Genomic DNA, 23,177 nt, shown 5'->3' on the forward strand with positions numbered 1-23,177 from the left:
TTAACGGCCATTAAAGCAGCCGATCAGACCAATCTGTGTTTGATTGGCTGCTTTGGAAGTAGACCCCCAGATCTCTCCATAAAGAGAACCTATCATGGCCCATACAATAAAGTTGATCACATTTTTTTTAAAGAGACAGTGCAAAAAAAATGTAAATAAAAAAGAAAGAAAAACTAAAGTGCCGCCCCCCCTTTTGCTCACAATCAAAGGACAATGCATATGTTGATTATGCACATGTTAATGGTGCGGTATCAACACAAATGTTTTAGTGAGAGCAACAATAAACTGGTAACCTGTAAAGGCTTTTAAAGGATCGCCTATGGAGATTTTTAGGTATCACAGTTTGTTGCCATTCCACGAGCTTGCGTAATGTGTTGGGTATCTTTTTACTTGGTGTAACGTCATCTTTTCTATTTTATCAAAAAACTGGGTATTATAGTGTGTTTTTGTGCATTAAAATTAATTAACCACTTTAATACCTGGCACTTTCATCATCTTCATGCCCAGGCCAATTTTCAGCTTTTGTTGCTGTCCCATTTTGAATGACAATTGCACCGTCATGCAATGCTTTACCCAAACAAAATGTTTATCCTTTTTATGAGACAGATAGAGCTTTCTTTGGGTGGTATGTAATCATCACTGGGTTTTTTATTTTTTGCTAAACAAATGAAAAAAGACAGAATTAAAAAAAAACTAAAAACTTTTTCTTCGTTTTCTGTTATAGCATTTTGTAAATAAGTAAGTTCTCTCCTTCACTGATATGCAAGGATGAGGTTGCACTGATGAGGTGGCACCAATGAGTTGGCACTAATATGCAGGAATGATACGCACTGATGAGGAGGCACTAATATGCAGGACTGATGGGGACTGATAAGCGGCACTGATGGGCAGTCTTTGTGGGCACTGATGGGCAGTCTTTGTGGGCACTGATAGGCAGCACTGATGGGCAGCACTGATGGGCACTAATGGGTGGGACTGATGAGCACTGAAAGATGACACTAATAGGTGGCACCGATGAAGAGGTACAGAATAATTTATTTAAAAAAATGTGGTCTTTTTAAATTTTTTTAACAAAAAATATAAAGCGCAGAGGTGTTCAAATACCACCAAAAGAAAGCTCTATTTGTGGGAAAAAACAAATAAAAATGTAATTTGAGTACAGTGTTGTATGACCGCGCAATTGTCATTCAAATTGCATCAGCGCCGAAAGCTGAAAATTGGTCTGGACAGGAGGGGGGTTTAAGTGCCCAGTAAGCAAGTGGTTAAAAAAAAAATGTTTGGGGGTTCCAAGTAATTTTTTAACAAAAATAAGTACATTTTTAAATATACGAGAGAAGTGTCAGAAAAGGCTGGGGAGGCAAGTGGTTAAATAATGTGGATTAAAAACGGTTTAAAAGGTTAAAATTGTATTCATAACCCATACTAATTGTAGTCATAACCCATACTAATTGTAGTCATAACCCATACTACGACACACACCCACACTCACTCAGGTTAACTGAATGGACTGGTGTCTTTATTCAACCTTACTAACCATGTAACTACTGATTACCAAACATTACCAACATCCACCCTAAAAAGGAAATTAATTGCAACACACACAATTGACAGAATAACTCATCCCATGCAATGCTACCAGCAACATTTAGAAAGTTTTCATGAGCCATTGATACGGTATTGGCGCTTTACAAATTCTTTAAAAAATTGCTGTTTATCCCGTTTGGCTCCAAAGTTTGATTTGACACCCAGCAGCAGACGTGATTGTTTTTGAGATATGCGAGATGAATGCGTAAAAGCCATAAAGTAATTGCACATTTTACTCCACCTATTATTTACTTATTAATATTGCTTCAATGCCATTGTAGGTGTTGTAACCTTTACATAGGATTTATGGCATGTATATATCTTCTGTCACTCACAGTGGGTAGAACATCTGCCATGAGCACAGAATGTCATTAATATGGTGTCCTTGACCTTCAGGTTTCTTTAGAAAGTAGAAGTAATGCCGTGTACACACGACCGGACTTTCCGGCAGACTAGGTCCAATGGTCTTCCCGACGGACTTTCGGCGGAGTTCCGATTGACTTTTCGAACGAACGGACTTGGCCACACACGAACGGACTAAGTCAGTTCGAAAGTCCATTCGCTTTGAACGTAATGATGTAAACAGGACTAAATAGCCAATAGCTTCCCTTGCGTCATATTTGGCCCATCGGACCAGCACACAGATGAACGGTTTTGCCGATTTTAGTCTGCCGGAATTGAGTCTGTCGGATAGATTTGAAACATGTTCTATTTCTAGGTCCATCGGATTTTTATTTTAAAAAAAAAATTATCAGACATGATCGGATTGTCCGATGGACTAATCCGTTTGGACCTAGTCTGCCGGAGAGTACAGTTGTGTGTACGCGGCATCAGTTGTAGAGTGCTAGATCTCCTAAAGTAGAACATGTTCTCAGTCAGGTCCTAAGCAATGTAGAAAGAATCATTTAAATGTGGCATACATGTGCCTCACATTGGTAGTCAGTGTGTGGGCAGGATCTACTGTGCCAATGCATGTAGGGTTAGAAACTCACCCAAGGGCGTGCTCGTCAATGCCCGGGACCAGGCGGGAGCTGCGGTCATGTGAAAAATCAACCATTAAGGCAGTTCACCAACTCAGTGTGTGCAGCAGCAATGTACAGAGTTCCTCCATGGAGTGCTCTGTCCCATGTCACCGCACCTGCACTGATGCATTTAAGAGGGATGCACAGAGCCAGTGCCCACACAACCAGTTACCACTACTAACAGAATGGGGTCCCGCCGAGCACATAGTGGGGGCTCATGCATGCTTACACTTAACTCTTGCTGTACCCCGTGACTGGGCTTTTAGGTCTCTGTGACACGTGTATGGAACCCTGGGTACCTGGGTACCTGTTCTGTATCTCCCTGGTCCCTGTCAGGCACTCAGTGGGATCTGCGCAGGAGATCTGACCTGTGGGAGCTACTGGGAGATAAGCAATCACTTGTAAACATAGAAGCTGGACTTCAGTGTTACCAAGTTATAGTGGTGAGCAGGGATCAGAAGACCTTAGCCAGAGGTTGTGGAACTGAGTCCCCCCTAGTTCCTGCTGAAAAAAAGCCCTGGCGATATGTATCATTATTGGGTAGCAAGTTTTCTGCTTCATTGCTCTTTTGATAGCCTGGTTCCATAGGAGTTTTTACTTTATATTCATATTGCATATATAATTGTTTCAAGATTTTGAAGATTTTCTGAGATTGGTTGAGAGGGTAAGAAGAAAGAGGGTTTTGGGGACTTCAAATGAGATGCATGTTGCCATGCATCTCCATCCCTAAATCTGGTACATAGAGGGGTTTCGGGACTTTGAATGAGGTATTGTGATGGGACTCAACAAGTAAAACAAGGTAATAAGCAATGTGTTTATGTATCCACTGCTGCATGTCATTGTTGTTTGTTTTAGACAGTAGAGTATAGTATGACGTCTAAGGAATGCCGCTCCACCCGATGCGTTTCCCCATAAGAGGCATCAGATGGAACCGAAAGCTCTTCCCAGATGTCACATACCACATACTAAATACTCATTAAGCAGGAGTGATACCAGTTGCACCATTCAGGGCTCTTCCTGTGTTGTGTCATTCCATTCACAGAAAATGTATTTTGGTTTCTAGTTAGCAAAAATATCTATAAATTATTTCTTGAGCCCTTATATGCTGCTGCACACAATGCCTAATTGAATCGTGATTAAAAAATTTATATAAAGTATATAAAAGTTTTCCAATAAATTATTATAAAATTCAATTTCTATTGAGGAGCAAATATTGACAACTCCACAAGCCCAACAATATCCCAAAAATATACCAATAAAACATGTAATTCCCAAATAAACACAGGAAAAAGAACAAATGATTGGCCTACAGTTCCTGTATATTTGGGAAAAAGGAATTATAGAACCATATATGCCGCTAAACAGCCAGTGAAAAGGCAGCAAACACTAGTCTTCTGAAAACTGATTTCTATTAATTACATATGAATTACTGTAAACATAATCACAAATTATCATATGTCAATATACATAATTCCTATTCCTATTTACTGAAGGATAAAAATATTTTAACAAATGTCACTAAAATCATAATTAGCATAACGTAAATGATTCCAAATAAAATTGCAAACAATGATTGATGCTTTGGAAGACCAAGAGGGGGATAAGGAAAAATTAGACCCTGTAGGCAAGTCAAAATACCTATAAACTATATATTACATATTACAAGAAAAGTTTCTTCTATTATCTATATAACTGTTAATGTCCCATTCCACGTTGAGAACCAGGGGACTATATGACTGTAGGAGTTATTTACTAAAGGCAAATCAACTTTACATTACAACTGCAAACTACACGTGCACTTTAAATTGCACTGAAAGTGCACTTGAAAGTGCAGTCACTGTAGAGGGGAGGGGAACTTGCAAGGAATATAAAAAACAGCATTTTAGCTTGCACATGATTGGATAATCAAATGCAATCAGATCTACCCCTCAGATTTACAGGGGCTGCACTTCTAAGTGCACTTTCAGTGCAATTTCAAGTGCACTTTGCACTTATAGTGCAAAGTGGATTTTCCTTTCGTAAATAACCACCACTGTGTCCTATAAAGCCTTTGCGAATATTGGCTAAATATTCTCCTATTCTGATATTTAGTGCCCGCGTGGTCCTGCCCCCATATTGAAGGCTAAACGGGCACCTAAGTAAGTAGATGACCCCTATAGTACTGCAAGTTGTAAACTATTCAATATTATATGTTTTCGAAGTGACATGTGATGTGAATTTAGAGGTTCTCCTAGTTTCAGAATGTTTACATACTTAGCATCTTTTGCATGGGAAAAAATCTTTTAGGCCCCCAAACATACAGATTTTTGGTGGAAGGTCTGTTGCACTAGGTGGCAACACATCTTTCAAAGTCCTTGTTTTCCTATACATAACATTAGTTTTTTCTGGGAGTTTAGGTCCCAAGATTTTATCATTTTTTTTAAGGCCTGCTAATGGTTTTTAATATTTTTATTAGCCCACCAATGTTGTGAAGAAAAAGTGGTTATAAAGGCCCATTCAAACTTGTTATCAGCCTGTTGTTGAGTCAAAAATCTTTCTCTATTTATAAAGGGATACATCATTTTTTGGGCAAAACAGAATATCATTTTTCCCAAAGGGCCATGAAGAGATTGCCATGGCTGGGGGGCAGATTTAGCACCCATCGCCACGCCAGTTCGCTGTAAATAGTATTCTTCCCCATAGAAAAAAATATGTGTGTTCCATAGTGAATTGCAACAAACTCAAAATAAACCCCCTCTGTAAAATGCCTAAAGATGTATCTTTTGTGAGAAAGTATCTAGCTGCTTGATACCCTATCATATGTGGAATGATAGTGTATAAAGAATTAACATCTACTCTTAGCATCAATGTATTTTCCTTCAGTAATAGCTGATATTTCCTTAATAATTTGCCTAGAGTCTTTTAAAAAGGCTGGAATTTTAGTTAGTAAGGGTTTCAGAAAATGATCTACAAATTTCCCTATACCTAGGTCGGCCTGGCGGGTGTAATGGATTTTCGTGTACTTTTGGTAGGTAATAAATAATAGGCATCCTAGGTGCCAAGGGAATTAGGAATTCTAGCTCATTTTTAGTAATTATACCCTTTCTGTATCCCTCCTGGATCATAATATTCATTTGCCTTTTATATAAATTAGTAGGGTCTCTTTTGAGAATGGTATATGTTTCCTTATTTGACAAAAGATTATGCATCTCATTCAGATAATCTTGTTTATTCAAAAGCACAATTCCTCCTCCCTTATCCAAGGGACGTATAATCAAATTTTTCCTTTGACACAGAGATACTATACCTCATGAATATCCTTTTGATGTTCTTTTTTTTTAAAACTGCTAGTTGCAAATCCTGTACAACGAATTCCTTAAAAACTGAAATGTTGGCAGCGGAGTTCCCCGGGGGGTTGAATAAAGATGTATTCCTTAAACTTGTACCCTTTATACTGGACTTCACTGTTCGACTAGAGTCCCTATTGAGTGGATTGGAAAGAAAATGTAGTTTAATATTTCATTTTATGACATATTTTTTAACATCTATAAACATTTGGATCTTATTGAGGGATATTTTAGGTGCATATTTGAGACCTTGATTTAATGTATTTTTTTCCTGATTTCGTTAATTCTACCCCGCTGAAATTAAAAATACCCTCACATGTTATCTTTCTTTTTTTGGAAATGGCTCCACTTCCTTCCCCTAAATCCTCTCCTAGTCTTCCTTTTTTGTTTTGTCCTTTTCCCTAAAAAATGTCAGTTTTGTTTCTTAAGGGAGCTGACCCCCGGCAGTCCTCTACCCAGACGAGCATTGTTGCCCTATGGGGGTCCATATCCCACACCATAGTGTTCTCCCTTATCTTCTGTGTCCTTCCAATGATCTTGTAAAGAACCATATCTGTTTCTTACTGGAATGTCATATTTCTATGCGACACATGTGTAATTGGGATATTCCTCATAATACCCTGACTGTCTTCTTTGTGGGGGATCATCATATCTACCGTATATTCCATATTAGGTTGTCTTCCCTGATTGTATGGGTGTTGATTTCTTGTTATAACTTTGAAATTCTTTGAGCCTGGTCTAAAATTATTCAAGGGGTGCTTTTTGGGTTTGACGCATTAAAAGAACTTGGGTCTGTAACTGTAATAAGGGGTAGGAAGAGCAACACCACTAAGGGCTACATCGGCAAGTCAAGGAAGGGGAGGTAGTTGCCACTTGCCATCCTTCAGTTTCTTGTATACAGTACTCATTGACTTGTAGAATTCTTTGCTCCGGTGCCTGCGTGTGCTTGGCCCATAACCTGTTAACTGAGTATTGAAATTTTGCACTGGAAACTTCCTGAATGATACCTTTACTGTCATGGATAAATAGCAGAACATGTCTTTACATAATGGAGACAGGAAGAGAACAACAAACAAGTGCATTGAACATAGACAATACATCCTGTTATATCATAGAATACATACTGTAACACTACAGCGCCACCTGCTGCATAGATAAGTATAATGCATACAGTATATAGTTCACAGTACTTTACATTACATGCTGTTGTCCTTCCAACAGATATCACTGGACACCGACCGCTCGACAGGGATCCAGGTTATTGCCACCCTTGCTACTGGAGGACCCGTCACCCTACCAGGTAAAGTGTTCTTCCTTTTGCTCATTCCTGGCAACTACATGCTCTTCCTTGACTTGCTGAGGTAGCCCTTAGTAGTGTTGCTCTTCCTACCCCTTATTGCAGTTACAGACCCAAGTTCTTTTTATGCGCCAAACTCAATAAGCACCCTTGAATAACTTTAGACCAGGTTCAAAGCATTTCAAAGACTTTGCCTGTTATGCTGAGTTTCACCAGTAAATGCCTCCTTCCTATCTAAATTAACTGTGGCTGCCCCTGCATACCTACACAGGAAATGTCCCTGTAGGCAAAATCCATAGTGGCGATATTCCAGATACTGGCATCTTGGTGAGTTGGCATCTTCTTCTCTGGCAGCTTGCTGGTACTGTAGGTCTGTCCAACCTCTCTCTCTCTCCCCCCTTTTTTTCTCTCTATCTCCCCTTTTTTTCTCTCTCTCTCCCCTTTTTTTTCTCTCGTTTTTTTCTCTCTCGCTTCCCTTTTTTCTCTCTCGCTTCCCTTTTTTCTCTCTCCCTTCCCTTTTTTCTCTCTCTCTCCCCTTTTTTTTCTCTCTCTCTCTGTCCCTTTTTTTCTCTCTCTCTGTCCCTTTTTTTTTCTCTCTCTCTCTGTCCCTTTTTTTCTCTCTCTCTGTCCCTTTTTTTCTCTCTCTCTCTCTTTGTCCCTTTTTTTTCTTCTCTCTCTCTGTCCCTTTTTTTCTCTCTCTCTCTGTCCCTTTTTTTCTCTCTCTCTCTGTCCCTTTTTTTCTCTCTCTCTCTCTGTCCCTTTTTTTCTCTCTCTCTGTCCCTTTTTTTCTCTCTCTCTCTCTGTCCCTTTTTTTCTCCTTCTCTCTCTGTCCCTTTTCTCTCTCTCTCTAGCTCTCTCTCTCCTGGCCTCTGGGCTTTTTTTATAAAGCTGCAAGACCTGTGAGTGGGATCCAAAAAGCCCACAAAAGTAGAACGGGAAATGTGGCAAAATCACATTAAATCCTTCCCATTGGATCGAGCAGCCAGGCTAACTAGCTTACAGTAGGTAACCTGCCTACAAGTTAGAAGAATGTCCTTTACATTGGTGGTCAGTGAGAAGAATGCACCTTACATTGGGGGTCAGTGGGAAGAATGATCCCTACATTGGTGATCAGTAAGAAGAATGCTCCTTACATTGGTGATCAGTGAGAAGAATGCTCCTTACATTAGTGATCAGTGGAAAGAAAGTTCTTTTCATTGGTGATCAATAAGAAGAATGCCCCTTACAGATTGCTAAAAGGATTGTTGGTGTCAGAGTTTACTTAATTGAAAGGCATAAATTTCTCATCTCTGAAGGAACCCATATTATCCTTTGAAATACCCTTGGTTGAGAAAAGCTGATCTAGAGCGATCATGAGACAATTCCCCTTCATGAGCCCTCTAATTTTATCAGGCCAGAACACACTTTGGTCAAGAGTACCAAGCTCTGATTAAGAGGGGCCCCTTGATCTCCTGAAATGTGCTGGATTTTTATGATATGAGCCCAAACAAAACTGAATCTGAAATTTATAGATTCTGTGTTCCTTCACAAACATACAAGTTCATTAGACGTGCTTGTCTAATTGTCTCCTTTATACTTTAGACTTGTGATAATACCTGTGCTGAATTTATCTCACATTCCTATCTGGCTGTATGGTTATCTGTACAAATGATCATGCAATGACATTGAGGGGATTTAACTTGGATAGGAATGGGATATTCAAGAGATGCCCAACTGATTGCAGAAAGTTATGTGGGACAACAATGTACACCTCCGGTATATACAACTTCTTTACTTCCAACTCCAGCACCTCACTTGCTTCTACAGAACTTCCTCTCCAGGACCAGCTAGCACTGATATGCAGGGCCGCTGATAGGGCAGTACAACCAGCCCCATTGTACGGGGCCCGCCCCCATCAGCTACACAGTGGGGCCCGGGCATCTTACAGTTTGTTACTGCATTAAAAAAAAAAAAAAAGTTTCCTAAATTCCTCTCCCGCTCCTACTTGCTTACAGAGGGGGGGTTATATAATTTTCCAGGAGGGGAGTGCAGGCGCAGCAGAGGGACTATTTCTTTATTTTCGGGCACATGTACATCATGCCGCCCCACTATTTTATTAGTCCCGGCTGGCGGAGTGATACAGTGATACTCCGTTCGTCTCCCGGCTGCATTCCTCATGAGTTATATAGAAGTTGATCGGCTGACAGGGGAGAGGAGAAGGACAGCGTGGCTGCACTGGACACAGTGAGTGGAGAATAGAGGTTAGAATACTCACTGTGTCCTATCATGTATCTCACAGCTCAGCAGGTTATCAGCATTACAATTATCACAGGTAGCAGAATAAGCAGGTGCTCTGTCATGGTTCTATCATGGCTCTAGGTCACATTGCTTTTGGGTGCTCACTGTATTATGGCTGTGCTTTGTTACAGTCTGTTACATACAGTACAGCCATAAGTTAACTCAGTGAGCACCCAAAAGCAATGTGACCTAGAGCAATGATAGAGCCATGACAGAGCACCTGCTTATTGTGCTACCTGTGATAATTGTAATGCTGATGATCATAAGAAACAACGAGATGCTACTTGAGGGTCGGTTCACACTGAGGCAGCGCGACTTACAGCGCTATTGCCTCAGGCGACCCAGACGCGACCGCTGCAGCGACTTGCAAAACGACTTCTGTATAGAAGTCAATGCAAGTCGCCCCCAAAGTCGTTCTGGAACCTTTTTCTAAGTCGGAGCGACTTGTGTCACTCCGATTAGAACGGTTTCATTGCAACAGAACGGGACGCTACAAGTCGTCCTAGTGTGAACCGACCCTTAGACTTCATTTGGGGGAGCAGTAAACATGCAGCAGAGCTACATTTTTACGGCTCCCCAAACCAATCCCCTTTAACTGCTTCCCATCCAGCAATGTACCAGTAAATCGCTGGGATAGACGGATGATATCTTGATCATCACTACAGCAATGATCAAGATATCATTTTTTTAGTCCCAGTCGAGGGTGGTTGAAGGGGGCCCCGTCAGGTAGGCTGTACAGGGCCCCATGATTTCTAACAGCTGCCCTGCTGATATGCAGGCCTGACACTGACTCAGCCAGGCCTAAAGTGAATGTCCTTTGTAGGCAAGGACCGCGGCGCCCTATGGTGTAGCAAAAGTAGGTAGTCCCAGTGCTAGCTGTCCACATGGTTACTGAGCCCAGTACCACATCTTCAGGCCCTGCCAGCCCTCCTGGGTGCAGCTGCCTCTCTCTCCACTGTCCATAACACCACAGTCCACACCCCTGGCTCTGCACCCATCCCAGACTGCTTGCTCCAAGTCCTCTCAGGCGTGCCTCCCAGTCCTCCCAACTGCATGACCCTCACCAGCCCTCCTGGCTGCAACTTGTAGTTCCTCCTGGAGACTTGCCTGGCAGTGCACTCCTGCTGTCCTCTCTTCGCTCCTGTGTCTCCTGTCCAGAACTCCTCCACATGTTCTTAGAGGGTCTGGTTCGCACCTGAGCCCAGGCCCAAGGTCCCCCCCCCCCTCAGACTGGGAGCACCCTCAATGGCCCCAACAGCCTAGCACTCCCTCTCCAGCTTCCAACCCTGAAAAAGTCCTCACCGGCTGGGCTGACCCTGGGTATTTAAGGAGGCCTGCTCCCTGCCAATCCATGTTGGCGATTGGTCAGTGCTCCTCAGAATACCCCAGGCAACTCCACCTTTCCTCTCCTTCTTCCTCTCCAGAAGATACTAGAATCTTCTGGAAAGAAGTGCGAGGTTTTGGTGATGCTGCCTGTAAGTCACCAGCTCTGCCTGAGTCACTCAACCCTGACCCATAGCCAAGCCTGACAATTTACCTACCCTGACAAAAAAATGCTATCTCTCTAGCACACTAACTAGAGGGTGTTACAGTACTGTACCTGAATTTGACCTGGTATCAGTCTCTTGCAGTTCCTATGCAGCAAATGTCAGACTGGAAGAGGGAGAATAATTACAATTAATCAGCTGTATTGCAGTGCTCATGTTAAGACAGTGCCGTGCGGATTGGAGGAGAGAACAGAGTGACAGAGAGATGAGCTCCAGGATGAGCTGGGGTCAAGGCACTAGATATGAATCCACCAATAAAAATTGAGTCATTAACATCCATAACTGCTGTAACCCTCAGTTCCCACAATACTTGATGGGCATGCAAGGCTGCTGATAGCGGGCTACAAGCAGCCTTCATGTACGGGGCCCAGACCCCATCAGGTCAGCATGAGGTCTGGAAGGGGCTGCCTGTGGGCATTTCACAGTCCACAAACTTTCTAACCCATTTTTTCTATTCTTTATCTGTAGGGTTATGGGGGAAGATGAATTTGTAGTTGAAGGGTTATAGTGGTGGGCATAGATAAAAGTGAGGTGTAATGCAGGTACAGTATACTGTAGCTAGAGCATTGGGAGATGCAGAATGCTGGGTAATAGGGAATGCAGTGGGTGGGTGGGTCTCTCTCTCTCTCTCTCCTTTTTGTAGCCAGCCCAAGAGTCTTTCAATTCTTGTTTGAGGTATCTTTGCCCATTCTTCCTTACAAAAGTGTTCCAGTTCTTTGAGATTTCTGGGCTGTCCGTCACGCACTGCTCTTTTAAGGTCTATCCATAGATTTTCAATAATGTTGAGGTCAGGAGATTGTGAAGGCCATGGCAAAACTTTCAGTTTACCCCTCTTGATGTAATCCCCCGTGGATTTTGAGGTGTGTTTAGGATCATTATCCATTTGTAGAAGCCATCCTCTCTTTAACTTCAGCTTTTTCACAGATGGCATCAAGTTACCATCCAAAATTTGCTGAAATTTTATTGAATTCATCTTTCCTTCTACTCGTGAAATATTCCCTGTGCCACTGGCTGCAATACAACCCCAAAGCATGATTGATCCACCCCCATGCTTAACAGTTGGACAGAGGTTCTTTTCATTAAATTCTGCGCACTTTCTTCTCCAAATGTACCTTTACTCATTCCGGCCAAAAAGTTCTATTTTAACCTCATCGGTCCACAGAACTTGTTTCCAAAATGCCTTAGGCTTGTCTATATGTTCATTTGCAAAGTTCAAACTCTGTTTTTTGTGGTGAGGACGTAGAAGAGGTTTTCTTCTGATGACTCTTCCATGAAGACCATATTTGTACAAATATCTCTTTATAGTGGAATAGTGTACCACAACTCCAGTGTCTGCCAGATCTTTCTGGAGGGATCGTGCAGTCAAACGTGGGTTTTGAATTGCTTCTCTGACAATCCTGCGAGCTGTTCTGTCTGATATTTTTCATGGTCTTCCAGATCTTGCTTTAACTTCCACTGTTCCTGATGACTGCCATTTCTTAATTACATTCCGAACAGAGGATATTGACATCTGAAAACGCTTTGTTATCTTCTTATAGCCTTCTCCAGCTTTGTGAGAGTCAACTATTTTCAGTTTCAGTTTTCTAGACAACTGCTTAGAAGAACCCATGGTGCTGATTGTTGGGGCAAGGTCAGATGAGTCTGGCCATTTAAAACCTTTGAGATTGACATCACCTGGTCTTCCCAGACGATGATTGAGAACAATCCATGACACTGGCAGGTCTCAGCTTTGCAAAGGGGGCAGTGCATGCTATAAATTCTGCAGGGTGCCCAAACTTTTACAGACGCCATTTTTTTGTTTTCTGTAATTTTGAAAGTGTTAATGATGGAAATAAAATCTAACTTTCCTGGTGCCTCCATGGCAGCATACCTGTGACAAGCTCCGCCTTGGCTCCTCCCTCAGGACTAGTGAATATTATAAAAGAAAAGGTTAGTACAGCCCCCGCATTCTCCTTTTTTTCCTCATACCTCATGGCAGTGAATCCTGGTCGGCGTCCTTACCTTCTGCAGTCGGCAGCTTCCGTCCGGGTTCAAGCCTCTCCCAGACGCAGTTCCTTCTCTTGGGCAGCTAAACGCGCTTATAAGGTTGGAAGTCCCTTCTGTAGGATCTTTTGGGACAAGCAGTTTGTCTCTTAAGTAAGAGCTTTATCTGCAAGTTGATCAGGCACCAGCTCACTCATGGTAACGGAGGCAGCAGCTATTTCTACATTTCTTTTTTTTTTCCTCCTTCTCTCTTTTCTTCCTTCCTTTCCTTTCCCTTTTAGGTTTTATATCTTTTATCTTTTCTCTTCCCTCTCTCTTTTGCTCTCTTCCCCTCCCCAACCTTCCATTTCTTTCTTTCTTTCTTTCTTTTCTTTTGACCTCCCATTTGTTTGTTTCTATCAGAGAAAAAAACCTCCCTCTTAGCCCCTGCCGCCATTCCCGGCTCCATAGGATCCGCGCGCGCTCAGCGCTGGCGTTTTATTTAACTTTCGGCGTTCCCCACCGTGCTCTGCGCATGCGCCGGCGGTGTGAGGCTTCTAGCTTACTGTTCTGCCGATCGGCGCATGCGCAGTGGATTCGGAGGCCGTGGCGGCCATCTTTGATAAGGGCACAGTGACGTTTATGCCCTCAAAATGTCAAAGACAGGATAGAGGCGTGCCCTGCCTCTCCTGTTCTACTGTTTATCTCCCTGATGGCCTCAGTGGGACGCCTGTGGCTGCAGGGAGAACTGCTACTCTGAGCTTTAATATAATAAAAAAAAAAAAAAAAAAAAAAGAAGAGAAGATGGATTATTTAATTAATTAAATAGTATAAAATGAAATAAACATATTAAATTATTAAATAAAATTAATAAAAATAATTAAATAAATTATATTTTATTTACAAAAAAATATAAATATATAAAATATATATATATAATTTTACCCACCACCCCCCCCAAAAAAAAAAAAAAAAAAAAGGGACAAGAAGACAAAATGTAGATTTAGACGTATTTTAGTGTTGAAAATATTTTTATTGAAACATGTCAAGTAAAAACAATAAACAGTAACCATCACGAGGCAAATGCAGACAGGAACAGTATCAGGAGTACAATTACGGGAGGCCGGCTAAAGACGTATTTTAGATGTATTTATCGAAGTCCCTTTTTCCAGTCAAGGACACGGTTGGTTGATTTTTCTCCTCTAAAACTCTTTTCTTAGCTGCTGCTTCTGCTAATCCGTCTAGTATGAGCCATTCGCCACCCGCACAAGATCCTACTCTATACCTGAGGTAAGGACCTACGTCCAGGTAAGTTGATACACTTTTAAAAAAACAAAAGAGTGCACTCAGGCTGGTACTTTATGTATTTCAGTCCTGTACGCCAGAAGATGTCTAAGAGGACCTCAAGGCGACATGAAGACGATGATGACTCTAGTCACAGCAGAGACAGGTCGTCCCGGCATGGGGATTATAGAAGTGGCAGAAAGCATCGGCCAAAAAGGCGCCATCACTCATGCTCCCCGAGACCTAGATCTCCAAGATGTCAGGCGTGTGGAGCTGCCCCACTTTCAGACAAACTGATCTGTTTGAGATTGCCTCAGGGACGATGCAGCGGACAGAGAATCTGAAGGTCTGCAAATGGCGGACCTACTTAAGAAAGCAGTAAAGGACCCCCTTGCGGAATTGGTAGCCACAATGACGACGCAACAACCAGCGTCTCCTCCTCAGGAGCAAACGGCTGAGGCTTCCATCCCGGGGCTGTCCACAAGTGGAATTTTTCATCTGACGCCGGCATCCTCCTCTAAACATCAGGAAGAGAATGCCATCTCAGAGGAATTATCTGATGACCTAGATGCCTCTGGCTTTGCTTTCGCCATGGTCCAGCCTTATGTACAGGCAGCTAAACAAGCGATCGGCTGGGAGAGACCAACACCGAGGTTTAAGAAGTCTAAATCATACTTCCCCTTTCTCAAACGCCAGATCTCCGTTTTTCCTCTCATGGACGAGATCAGGGATGTGATTTAGGAAGAGTGGGAAAAGACAGAGAAAATGTTCTCTATTAATCGGTTGGGAAAGTTATTCCCTCTCTCATAGGCTGATTCCGCAATGCTGGAGGGTTCTCCAGTGGTCGATGCAGCAGTGGTAAGGTTGGCAAAGAATGTCACATTGCCCCTGGAAGACTCAACTTCTTTTAAGGCTCCACTGGACAGAAGGATGGATCTCGATCTCAAGAAAGCGTACCAGATGGCAGACAACGCCTGTAAACCTGTCATAGCCCTGACATCAGTGTCCAATGCGCTACGCGTCTGGACAGATAATATAGAGTCGGCAATCCAACAGGACATCCCAGAGGAGGATATAATCAAGGCCTTGGATGAGCTGAAGTTCTCAGCAGACTTTATTGGTGAAGCCGCCATCGATTCAATTCGTTGCTCTGCAAGGGCAATGCTCCACACAGTTATGGCCAAATGGGCCTTGTGGCTGAAACCGTGGGCAGCAGATATCGCCTCCAAACAGAACTGGTGCAAGATACCATTTGATGGTGAAGCCTTGTTTGGGGGAAAAACTGGACAAGGACATCTCTCGAGTCACTGGTGGAAAATCAGGCCTGCTACCCCAAGACAGGTGATCTAGGCGCTCCAGGACAATCGCACCCAGATTCCAATACTCCAAGAATAAGGATTACCGATAGTCCAGGCAGGGAAAAGGCTTCAGGCATAATTGGGAAAGCACACAGTCCACGTTCCTCAAAACCCGAAGACAGAGACCAATGCCTACCCCACAGGATTCTACTAAATCCTTTTGACGCCTGGCCAGCCCAAGCGATTCCTGTGTGGGCCAAGCTAAAACACTTCTCAAAGATCTGGGAACAAAAGTGCAGGGATCCTTGGGTAGTCTCCACAGTCAAATACGGCCATTTCTGGTCGTTCCTAGACAAACCTCCCAAGGTCTTCTTCTCCCTGACAAGGGTGTCAAGGTTCCCCCCTAAAAAACGGAAGTGCTACAGCAATTTCTTCTCTCCTTGCAGTAACAGCAAGCGGTAGTTCCAGTGCCTCCATCAGAGAGATTTTCGGGTTTTTACTCAACCCTGTTTCTAGTCCCCAAGAGAAATGGAGGGTGGAGACCCGTGATAGACCTAAAAAGTCTAAATCGTTATTTCTTCCTAGTAAGATTCAAAATGGAGTCACTACGAACGATTATTTGTAAAGACCAACCAGGGGGCTGGATGTTGTCAATAGACTTGCAGGACGCTTACCTGCATATACCCATACTCCCTCCTTTCCAGAAGTATCTGAGATTGGCGGTGGGGCAGGTACATCTCTAATTCCAGAGTCTTCCATTGGGCCTCTGCACATCGCCAAGAGTCTTCACAAAGACCCCGATTGCCATCATAGCCCCTCTGAGAGAATTGGGGCTTCGGGTATGCCACTACTTGGATGACCTTCTACTCCTGGCAAAAGACTGTGGAACAGGTGGTATCTATCCCAACCCATACACTTGACGACCTTGATGCTCAGGAGTCTGCATTGGTGGATGAAGAAACAGACACTTCTGAAATCACGCCCGTTAGGGCATGTCGACTGGATCACAATTACTACCAATGCCAGTGCAGCAGGTTGGGGAGCACACTGCAACCGGATCTCAGTGCAGCGTAGATGGTCCTTCCATACAACAGGCCTGGTGTCGAATGTCCTGCAGGTCAGAGCGGCCTACCTTGCGTTACTAGCCCTAAGGTTCGAGATTACAGGGAAACCTGTTCTCCTCCGAATGGACAACAGGGCTGCGGTATCCTATCTACACCGGCAAGGGGAGACACGCAGCAAGTCCCTCCTGAAGGAGGAGGAACCCATAATACTCTGGGCAGAAAGGAATCTAAAGGACCTGAGGGCAGTTTATCTGCCCGGCCATCTCAACTTGAGGGCCGACCGCCTTTCCCGCAAGTTTGCGGATGCCAACGATTGGTCTCTACACCCGGAGATTTTCGACTGGATAGTGAACCAGTGGGGTCCCCTCGAGCTAGACCTATTTGCAACAGCATTCAATACCAAGATTCCAAGGTGCATCTCAAGGCTTCCTCAACCCCAAGCGGAGGCATTAGATGCCCTCTCAGCCCCCTGGGCATGCAATCGGGCCTATGCCTTCCCTCCACGGCCTTTCATTCCAAGATTCCTGTCAAGGCTTATGATAGAAACCTCGACAGTGATAACGGTCCTACCGTACTGGCCAACACGTCCTTGGTTCCCCACAGCAATGTATCTAAGTACCCGACTTCCAGTCAAGGTTCCAATAATACCTCTTCGCCTCTCGCAAGGATGTCACACCCTTCCAGATCCCCGCAGGCTGGATCTTCACATCTGGCAGCTGAAAGGGAAAGGTTCCAATCTCTAGGGTGTTCCAACAAAGTGATCGCAACCCCGCTCAAGGCAAGAAAACCATCCACAAACAAAAGTTCAGGGCCTTCATGATTGGCAGAAGCTGTGATCCAGATTCCCCATCATCCTCTCAAATTCTTGAGTTTTTGCAGGCAGGCCTAGACCTGGGTCTTGCACTAGGTACACTAAAAGTACAGGTATCAGCAATTTCATTGGCAAACCAGTAGAAGATGGGCCGAGGACTCATTAATAATACAGTTCTTCAAAGCTGTCAAAAAGATCCGACCGCCAGCTAAACAATCTTTTCCCACTTGAGACCTTGCTATTATCCTAGAGTCCTTAGCCAGTCCACCTTTTTGCCCCTTCGGAGTCAGCATCACTTTGGAATCTAGCCTAGAAGCTAGCCTTCCTGATAGCTATAACCTCTGGCAGACGGGTTTCAGAGCTCCAAGCTTTAGGAGCAGATCATAATCATATCATATTCTATCCGGACAGAGTAGAACTCAGAACAGTGCGAGGATTTATTCCCAAAGTCGCATCATCCTTAAACATGTCAGAACCTTGGGCACTCCCAACATTTTCAGAACAGGACTCTGGTTCTCTTCATGAGCTAGACATTGCCTCCACTTTGAAATGCTATCTGCAGGCCACAGCATCATTCAGGGTTTCTATCAGGCTGTTTATAATTCCCTGGGGCAAACACCAAGGCAAGGAGGCGTCAGCAAGAACGATTGCCTCATGGATCGTTAGACTCATCCACAAGGTGTACAGGACAAAGGGGCTGGAACCCCCTTTGGCGGTCAGGGCGCTCTCCACCAGAGCAGTTTCTGCCTTTTGGGCGGCAAGAGCGAATGTGTTAATTGAAACTATTTGTGGGGCAGCGACTTGGTCGTCCCGACATACATTTCTGAAACATTGCAGGGTGGACCCAGGAGCTCTTGCATCGGTGGAGTTTGGCAGACAGGCAGTCACATCAGCCCTCGCTTCTTCTAAATAATAATTTCTTTAAAATAGACTTCTAAGCATCCCACCCAGCTCAGCTAGTTATTTGTCACAGGTATGCTGCCATGGAGGCACCAGGAAAACAGAAAATTGTACCATACTTACCGTAATTTTCTTTTCCTGGTGCCTATCCATGGCAGCATACATTCCCACCCTCGGTATTCTATATTACGGAGAATGCGGGGGCTGTACTAACCTTTTCTTTTATAATATTCACTAGTCCTGAGGGAGGAGCCAAGGCGGAGCTTGTCACAGGTATGCTGCCTTGGATAGGCACCAGGAAAAGAAAATTACGGTAAGTATGGTACAATTTTCTGTTTTTTTTTTACATATTATAAGAATGTCTAATCTGTAATTTGATGCCATTTGGAGATTTTTCCATCTTTCCTTGGCTTCGTTATACACATTAATACACATTTTTACGTGGGGTGCCCAAACTTTCGATCCCCACTGTGTATATATATATATATATATATATATATATATATATATATATATATATACGTGATTCTGCACTTCCGAGTTTTAGGCATGAGCGCAAGTAAAATCCCAGCGGGAACTGATCAGCGGGTCCCACGGACCCAATGTCTGCTGCCCCCCCCGATCGTTCGGTACACTGACCAAATGCGAGTCTGCTTATGTAAACAAGGCAGATCGCCATTCTGTCAGTATACAGAAGGCATGAATCCTGTGTTCCTGCAAAACAGGGAGAAGGATCCATGTCTTCCACTAGAAAAAACACCTCCCACAGTACACAGAAACATTAGTTAGGCATGCAGTTAACCCTTTGATTGCCCCCGATGATAACCCCTTCCTAGCCAGTGGCATTAGTACAGTGAGAGTGCATATTTTTAGCAATGATCCCTGTATTAGTGTCACTGGTTCCCAAAAAGTGTCAAATGTGTCAGTTAATGTCCGATTTGTAGATTTATCCACTGCAATATCACAGTCCTGCTATAAGTCACTGATTGTGGCCATTATTAGTAAAAAAAAATTAAAAGTAAATAATGACCTAAAGTTTGTAGACACTATAACCTTTGCGCAAACCAATCAAATTCTGCTTATTGGGATTTATTTATTTTTTTTACCAAAATTATGTAGCAGAATACATATTGGCCTAAATTGATGAAGAAATTCAATTTTTTACATTTTTTTTACTGGGTATGTTTTATAGCAAAAAGTAAAAAATATTGTTTTTTTTTTCAAAATTGTTCTTAGTTTATAACGCAAAAAAATAAAAATGCAGAGGTGATCAAATACCACCAAAAGAAAGTTCTATTTGTGGGGGAAAAAAACAACATCAATTTTATTTGGATACAGCATTGCATGGCTGTGCAATTGCCAGTTAAAGTAACGCAGTGCCGTATCATAAAAAATGGCCTGGTCATGAAGGGGGAGTGGGGGTAAATCTTCCGGAGGTCAAATGCTGAACTCCAGGTAGATATAAAAGACACAAATAAATCCAGCTCTGTAATCATTAACACATGCATCCATTTAATAGGGCTTTAACTTGGGGATCATTAAGGATTGGCTAATCACATGGTTGTGACAGTGATCACGTGATTGGGAGCCGATCACTCCATCTACCAATCATTAGTAGAGCCTTTGAAAGCTCAGACACTGTGCTGGGAGCATGCGGTGAGTGCACTGATCAGTACAGAAAACGTTGCCGCCCATGGACACATATGTGTAGCATGTAAGCATTACAGCTCACCCTCTTTGCCGCTGCAAAAATATGTTATGTGGGTGGCAAGAGGTTAATACATGTATGTTTCAGCGTCATTACCTGAACTTGTCTTCGTAGCCTACTGTATAATCTGCATAGCAGAATTTGGAGAGGGGAAGAGAAAAGCAGCACAAGATGGCAACCTGGGTTTGCTGCAGTGCAGAGAGCATGATGATAGGTGTAGAGAGCAGAGTGACCGTGACGTACGCTCATCAGTGTGCTGCTTCTCCTTTTACTGTCCAGTCACAGGGTAAGGAGAAAACCTGTAATGCTGCATACACACGATCGGAATTTTGGTCGGAAAAAGCTCTGATCATTTTCCTAACGGAATTCCGATGGGATTTCGTTCAAGCTGTCTTGCCTACACACGGTCACACCAAATTCCGACTGTCAAGAACGCAGTGACATACAACGCGTAGGACGGGACTAGAAAAAGGAAGTTCAATAGCCAGTAGCCAATAGCTTCCGTCTCATAGTTGAATCTGAGCATGCGTGAGTTTTTGCTCGTTGGAATTGCATACACATGATCGGAATTTCCGATAGAAGCTTTTTCCATCTGGAAAATTGAGAACATGCTCTCAATCTTTTGCTGGTGGAAATTCGGCCAGCAAAATTCCGATGGAGCATACGCACGGTCGCATTTTCCGACGAAAAGCTCTCATCGGTCTGTTGCTGGCCGAAATTCCGACCGCGTGGGTGGCTTTAGTGAAAGTTAAAAAAAAGATCAAGTCCACTCCTTTTCTAGCCAGGGCTGTGCTGTGTAGCTGAGCTGTCTAAACCTGAGGACTGGATGGATAGAAATGCCAATCGTTTGGCGGGTAAAGCAGCTCCCTTATCTGTATTTTATCTGTTTATTTAGCTGTTCTCCTGGTGTTCAGCTTTTTGGCCCCTCCCTGTAATTCAGATACAATGTCAAGAATTTTTATTGCCAGTTAATTATGGTCGCCCATTCCATGCACAAACTTGCACTAAACATTCTTGTAGCTGAAAAGTCACATGAGCAAAGTGCAAAAATAAACCGACAAGAGAATATTGTGTGTAGAATCTATAGGAGATAGTAGATAAGACAAGAATCAAGGTACAAGGCCTCGGGTAAGAGGAAGTACCCCATCAACTGCGAGGAACGTGTACTACACCAGAGCCAGTAAAACAACAAATCAATAATATGTTCAGTGTTAGAAATATGAGCCTATGTAATATAAAACCAGTGGCGGCCGGTGTTAATTTTTTATTTTGGGGGGACGCAAACAGTTGCTTAACCCCCCCCCCCCCGGTGGGTCAGTCGGGTCTGGAGCACTTACCCCATCTATGGTGGGCAGTGCTTCTCCCTGGCTTCACCGGCGGCTTCCCTGGCCCGGTGGCAGCTTCCCCTTCCTCCTCCTCGGCATCCAATAAGGACTCTTCTCTTTTCGGCCAATCCGAAAACAGGTCTCAGACCAGCTTCTGATTGGCCAGATAGAGGATCAGTGTTTCAATAGCAAATATTCATTCACTGTTGTAACACCTGGGTGGGCTCGTAGCGCAATGCTCTGTGACCCGAGCCCACTCTATTTTGAAGCCCATTAGAGCCTCTGGGTCTAAACAGGTGCTTTAAAGAGGAAGTAAACCCTGATGGGTTTACTTCCTCTTTGATTCCCTGCAAAGGTAAAGCATAATGGGCTACTATGCATCCATTATGTGTCACTTACCTGACACAGGAGCCAGCGAAGTCACCGCATCCATCTTCTCGGTGGGTCTCGCTGCTCCGGCGCTGTCATTCGACGAAGCCGCAATGACGGCACTCCCGCGCATGCGCACGGGAGCCGCCATATGGCCATTGACAGCGGTCCCTGTGTTTTGGCAAATATCTCCTAAACCGTGTAGGTTTAGGAGATATTTCTTGCACCTACAGTTAAGCCTTAATCTAGGCTTACCTGTACGTCAAAGTGGTTTGTAAGGGTTTACAACCACTTTAAAAAGAAAAACCCTCTGCTGTAGTTCCTAAGCCGGCGTCCTGAAGGGGGCCCGGAAGCATGAATAGGGAGTGGTAGTCATGGATAGAGGGGGCGATGCCTGAGCACCCCTAATGGATGGGCCGCCACTGTATATAACATATTTTTAAAATAGTATGTTTATATTTAAACATAACATGTTAAACAGTACACGTATAAATAGATACACATTTATATACATATATACACTATATTACCAAAAGTATTGGGACACCTGCCTTTACACACACACATGAACTTTAATGGTATCCCAGTCTTAGTCCGTAGGGTTCAGTATTGAGTTGGCCCACCCTTTGCAGCTGTAACAGCTTCAACTCTTTTGGGATGTCCACAAGGTTTAGGAGTGTGTCTATGGGAATGTTTGACCATTCTTCCAGAAGCGCATTTGTGAGGTCAGGCACTGATGTAGATGAGAAGGCCTGGCTTGCAGTCTCTGCTCTAGTTCATCCCAAAGGTGTTCAGTAAGATTGAGATCAGGACTCTGTGCAGGTCAGTAAAGTTTCTCCACCCCAAACTCACTCACCAATGTCTTCATGGATTTTGCTTTGTGCACTGGTCCAAATCATTTGGTGGAGGGGGGATTATGGATTGGTGATGTGTTTCAGGGATTGGTTCCTTAGTTACAGTGAAGGGAAATCGTAAGGCATCAGCATACCAAGACATTTTGGACAATTTCATGCTCCCATCTTTGTGGGAACAGTTTGGGGATGGCCCCTTCCTGTTCCAACATGACTGCACACCAGTGCACAAAGCAAGGTCCAGAAGCACAGTCTTTGATGATTTGGGGAGCCATGTCATCTGCTGGTGCTGGTCCACTGTGTGTTTTTTTTTCAAGTTCAAAGTCAGCTCAAACCTCAGGGGTCTCCAAACTACGGCCCTCCAGATGTTCAGGAACTACAATTTCCATCATGCCTAGTCATGTCTGTGAATATCAGAGTTTTACAATGCCTCATGGGAAATTCTAGAGCACTTCATGCTTCCCTCTGCTGACCAGCTTTATGGTGATTTTATTTTCCAGCAGGACTTGGCACCTGCCCACACTGCCAAAAGTGCCAATTCCTGGTTTAATA

This window comes from Lithobates pipiens, unplaced genomic scaffold (assembly GCF_037356315.1).
Source record: "Lithobates pipiens isolate NorthernLeopardFrog02 unplaced genomic scaffold, aLitPip1_a1.2 Scaffold_126, whole genome shotgun sequence".
In the NCBI taxonomy this organism is placed as follows: Eukaryota; Metazoa; Chordata; class Amphibia; order Anura; family Ranidae; genus Lithobates; species Lithobates pipiens.